The sequence below is a fragment of the Chiroxiphia lanceolata genome, chromosome 11 (assembly GCF_009829145.1).
Source record: "Chiroxiphia lanceolata isolate bChiLan1 chromosome 11, bChiLan1.pri, whole genome shotgun sequence".
Lineage (NCBI taxonomy): Eukaryota > Metazoa > Chordata > Aves > Passeriformes > Pipridae > Chiroxiphia > Chiroxiphia lanceolata.
The window spans coordinates 4,883,864-4,889,716 of NC_045647.1; positions in this window are offsets into that span (position 1 = coordinate 4,883,864).

The window sequence follows — 5,853 nt, forward strand, 5'->3', positions numbered from 1 at the left end:
TATTTGTCGGTGTTTTAATACAAATCTGAAAATGCCAGTTTACACATTTAAGAAGCTGTTACAAACTGTCGAGAAAAAAAAATATGTATCTCGTGAATTAATGAGGCTTCCTAAAGACACAAAGTGTGTCTTTACACAGCAAGATACGCTGGTGAGAGGGGAGCAAATAGGGCATGGCAGAGAGCACTTGCAGCTGCAGCATGGGGTTGTGACCCAAAGGAGTCAGGGGACTGACTCCCAGGGGAGGGAATATTGTCCTCATGCCCAGCATATATTCACGAATATCTTTGTGTATTCAAATGGGAGGGGAGTGAGGTGGGAGTTACTTGTACTCACCTGTTGACAAGAGCCTTCCTGAGTTTGCTGCGGCCAAGGAAGTCCTGCTGCCAGAAGCTTCATGGATGGTGATGGAGTCATTTGAGGTGCAACTAAATGAAGGTTCAATCCAGGCCTTGACACTGAGAGGTATTTCTGGGTAACCTGTACTCTGCTTGGTCCCTCTCCAGTCTGCTTCGTTTGCTTGGTACAATCGGGCGACAGCAGCAGCGCTGGCAGGAGAGCAGGGGAAAGGGGTCAGGTAGGACAGGTGGGGAAAGGAGAGCGCTAGAGAAAGAGGAAAGAGGTGCTGAATGAAGAAAAGACAGTAGGTAGGTGAGAATCCAGCAGCAAACACTCACTGCTGTTTGAAGAATTCCAAACTGTTGTGGTGAGAAGGTATATTCTGTAGGACTGAACTGGGGCTCTCCAAGGAAGAGCATCTACTTTACTTCCCTGCTGTAAAGAATTGAAATAGTGTGGAAATTAATATATAATCAGATCTATAATTACAGTCTAAACAGTATAAAACACACATGATATTAGGCAGGTTGGGAAAATTACACAGTTTTCCTCAACTCCTTGTGTTTCTCCTCCCAACAACTGTTAAACTCTCTCTCTTGAAGTTCATAACTTTCTTGTTACCAGGTGCTACCATTCCATTTTTTTCCTCCAGAAAGTTGCTGGAAATGCAACAAGAGCCTCCCAGATCTTCTTGCTCCCTAAAGGAGGGAGAAAGCCAGTCCCTTTCTAACTTTGCTCTCCAAAGGTGCAGGAATTTGACAAAATACCTTTTGCCCTAATAAAGGCACTGCTGATTTCTTGAGGAAAATGTCCCAAAATAGGTTTTGCTGAACTTCCAGTAAAATATTGGCATGTTTCTGAGGAAGTGCTGGTAGACTCAGTGCCATGGTGGACTTCACAGGGAAGTCCTAGCAAGGGGATGGAGTCCTCAAGCGGGGCATGTCAGAGCTTGGGCCTCTCTAAAAGCAGAAAACCATGAGGACTTGTGTCCTCACAGTATCTGGTAGGTCCAGTTTCCTTCACGTGCAGCAGCGAGCCCTGAGAGCCCCATCTCACAGTGTATTATTTCCTCTCCTGCTTTGCCCTGGAAATTTAAATGGTTCCCACCATGTGTGCTCCAGTTCTGTGCTGAAACAGAAATGTAAAATGTACCTGTATGAAACACTTCACTGACCAGCTGCCCTTGGCCTTGCACACCCACATACCTGAGACACCCGTCTCCCAGATGTCTTCCAACACAAGGAACAATATGTGTGCACTCCAGGGCTGCAGGACAGCGTACAATCAGCAAGTACTGCAGGTCACTATCCTTGGGTCACCAGATGTCACCCACAGCACCTCTGCCTTCAGAGGTGTCACCTTAAAACATTTATTTCAGGGTGACCAATGATGGAAGGATGAGCTAAAGGTATAAAATCTCCCTTTTTCTCTCAGAGGCCACAGCAACATTCAGCCCTACTTCCGTGTCAAGCTCAGGTCTGCATTTTAACATGTACATCGAGGAGACTGTGTAAAAAAAAAATTCTAATATTATGCTTTTGAACAGAGAATTTACCTAAGTAAATAATTATTTTTAAACCCAAGATTTAAGCAGCTTTAGTATTCCACATTATGCTAATGTTTGACAATTACTAAGTGTGGGTATCAGCCAGCATTTTTTTTTTTAAGTTTAATTTAAAGCAATTTGACATGGAAAGGTTATTACTTTAGTTGCCAATAAAAGCTGTACTTTTAACATAAGTGTACACCAAGCCCTAGGGTATGTGACTATTATCTTTTCTGCAATTATGTGGTGTTCTACATAAATGTTTAAAAAAAAAAAAACTTAGAAATATCAAAAGTACTAACTTAGCTGCAATATAAAAGTTGAATAGCAGAGCCGGGAAGCCCGTCTCCCGCAGACACAACACAGGTTGAGGTTTCCTCCTAGAGGTACCGCCGGGAACGGCGCCTCCGCCCGCACGGCATCACATCGCATCCCCCCGCTCCGCCGGGGCCGAGCGCACGATGCTGCCCTGAACGACCTCGCTCATCACAGATGCTGCCACTTCGCAGCTTCACCCGCGTTCCCCAGAAAGCTGCTTTCCACCCCCCCCCCCCCAAATATTTCTTTTTTTTTTTTTTTCTCCCCCACAAATATTTCCCTTTTTTTCTTTTCCCCCAAATACTTCCTTTTCTCAGGTCTTCAGTGCTAAGAGGGGAAAAGGCTTTTCTCACATCCTGCTTCACAGAATCACAGAGTGGTTCTGGTTGGAAGGGACCACAGTCTGTCTTCTGGTCTAAGCTCCCTGCTACAGCAGGGTCATCCCAGAGTACATGGCACAGAATTGTATCCAGATGGTTCTGGAATATCCCCAGTGAGAGAGACTCCACATCCTCTCTGGTCCCTGTTCCAGTGCTTGGTCACTGCAAAGGATAGAAGTTCTTCCCCATGTTCAGGTGGAACTTTCTGTGCATCAGTTACTGCCCATTGCCTCTTGTCCTATTGCTTGGCACCATCAAGAAGAGCCCTGACTCCATCCTCTGGTACCCTCCCTTCAGATACTTACACACACCAATATACATAAATCTGTGAGCATTGCTTTCCCCTCATAAATGGAAATTGCTTCTTCTACTTGCTTTAGGGTGGTGTCTCCAGAAGAGACTCCTTGGCTGGTGCAATGAGGCTCCCTCTCAGCACAAGGCAGCATGCAGGGACCCCCACACCCAGGGAGTAGCCACCTCAAAGATCCCAAACAAAATGCCAAGTTTGGTCCTCATCAGACAGAAGCACCACTGCATGGGCACAGTCCTGCCCTTGAGTGGAAATCAGTCATTTCCCTTGGGAAATTACATTTGAGACCATGAAAAGCCACAGTGCCATTGCTGAAGCTCCCAGATGGATGAAGCCCTGGATTCAAGGCCAGGATGGATGGGGCTTTGAGTAAGCTGGTGTAGGGGAAGGCATGGCAGGGGAGTTAGAACTAGATTATCTTTAAGGTCCCTTCCAACACAAACCCTTTTATGATTCAACAGGACTGTGTGGAGGAGAGAGATGAAAGTGTGTCCTTAGGAGGAGACAGGCCAGCTCACACATGCAAGGGGAGACACACTTCCCTCCTGACATCTGCTCTCCTCCAGGATCTGTTTCTTTGGCCAAAGTGAGGATGCCATGAAAGCCAAAAGTGCTGAGGGGTATCGGCCCATCATCCCAGGGAGTTGGCAGCAAGTGCTCTATTACCTTGGGCTGCTTAGTCCCGAGTCCCTCCTGTGTAATGGAGAGATGGCCCCTTCCATCAGCCTCTCTGGGTCAGCATGGGGCAGAGCCAGGGCCCACGTGGGCACATGGCAATGTCTTCAAACACATCAGCCTGTACAGGTAAACTCACTCCTCTGCTCTGCCCGCTCAGCCCTTCAAAGGTAGAGCCTGGGGGCAAACAGAATGGGGTGAGACAAACTCTAGTCCAAACACCAGAGGCTGCTTACTTGGGAGATAATTTTGATATATGAGGTTGGTTTTTTTAAGTCTAGGTGGTTTTTTTCTGTCTGGGTTTTGTTTTTAACTTGAAGCTTGTGAAAGTCACAGCATGACCCTTGCTGGCTGAAAGGATTCTTCTCGAAACCAGTCCGCACCAGAGCAATGAACTTCAGCTTCCTGCAATGCCCTGCCAGTGCCTTTTGGTGCTGAACTGCAACCATCTCCAGACAGGGAATGGGAATTCAGCCTCAGTAGTCTGTTCAGCCCCAGCAGTCTGTTGAGCCCTTTGTCTTTCTACTGAGAAAGTGAAAACACTGGTCACAGTTCCAGTGCCAACTGCAGTTTGTATTTCAAATTAACTAAAGTTCATTATTTTACACTTTAGGTAGGAGTTGCAACAAACTGTTCACCAGCAGTCCAAGCAATAGTATACAAGCCCCTCTAGGATCCCTTGGAAGAGCTCCTGATGTGTTCACCAATGTTTGCACATTAACCTCTGGGTGAAAAGCCAGTCAGAGGGATGTGAGAACTCCACCGAGCCCTCCAGAGCATGACACAAAATGATGCAAGTGTGGGAGCTAGGAGAGAAAAGGTTTTGTGAGCCCAGAAAAAATAATAAAATGTTTAAATCCTTAATTGTTTTTCTTGAAGATTTATCCAAAATCGAGCTCTCCTTAAGCCTGTGAGTTTGCAGAGCATTGTCAATAAATTAGATCATGCACACGAGGCAAGGATTTCAAGCCAAAAAGCTCTAGCCCTGAGTCGCTTTTCCCCAGAAAAAACGACTCGAGATGAAACATGAGATACGTATTAATTATCAATGGTCTAATAGAAAATTTAATGAAGACAAGTATCTTCTTGCACTTTATCCACGATAACGATGATAGTACGTCAGCAAGGCACATACCTTAGAACGTGGTAGTGAATGTCAAGTCTGAAGCCATTACAGCAATTCACCACAATAATGGCCAGCCAATGCATGGGCTCGTAGCACTTAATCAAAGTAATGACATCCATCCACAATTATTTATGTTATGGTAACAAAGAGCTGCCAAATGCAAAACAAATGACACAAGGATTTGCAAGTGAATTTCTTCCCGTAAATTCTCCTTAGGTTATGCTTAAGGGCCCTCAGGATGGAAGTCTGTGTATATCCAGAGTGATATCAAAACAGTGGGGTTGTTGTGCCACATTTTATTGCCTATAAGCAATGAACCCAACGCTATCACCAAAATGAGGTCTTCAGCCAACGCAACTGTATCAATATCATTTGAGCTGGCCTTGATTTACACCCAAGAGTTGTCCTCAGAATTTTACAGGAGGAAAAAAAATTATATGGAAGACAACCTTCGCTTACATCTGTCTATCAAGGAAAACAAAGACCTAGTTGTATTAACACTTAAACATGCGTTTAACTTAAAGTATATGAGCAGTCCCCACTTACCTCAATGGGCTTTGGATTACAGCCATTATAATTACCGACCGTGATTCTCTATTAAGAGCAGTACGGCTCTTTCAGGGGCATTTATGTGGGTGTTTGTATAAAAACACTGTCAAAAACTAAAGAACACCAGTAAATATAAAATGGCAATGTTCAGGTTCAAATGTAATGAACTAATTTATTTTTTTTAACGCTACATCCAACTGTTTTTCACCACGCACAGATGTCACTGGAACAACTTGAATACAAAAAAAATTGCCTAAGAACAATAAACTACACAGACCAGCTAATATTGATTGCTTTAAAAATGCCCCCTGTTAAACTAAATAATAGCCAAATCTCACTGCAGTAAATGTGCCTTTATATCATTAAATACTAATTTAACAGAAATGTGACTGCATAGTGAAAAACATGAAAATGTTGGAACTGAAAGATTGCCTTTTTTTTCCTCTGCATTATACAAGTCTCCAAATTAACACCCAAAAGAAGAAAACAATAATTTCATATTAGCTGGCTACTTAGTCACACAAGCCAAAGCTGGGACTAAGCTAAACTCTAATACGCACTTTCCAAAGTGACCTGTGTGTCTCTGAGAGGGGAGGCTGGAGGATGCCCC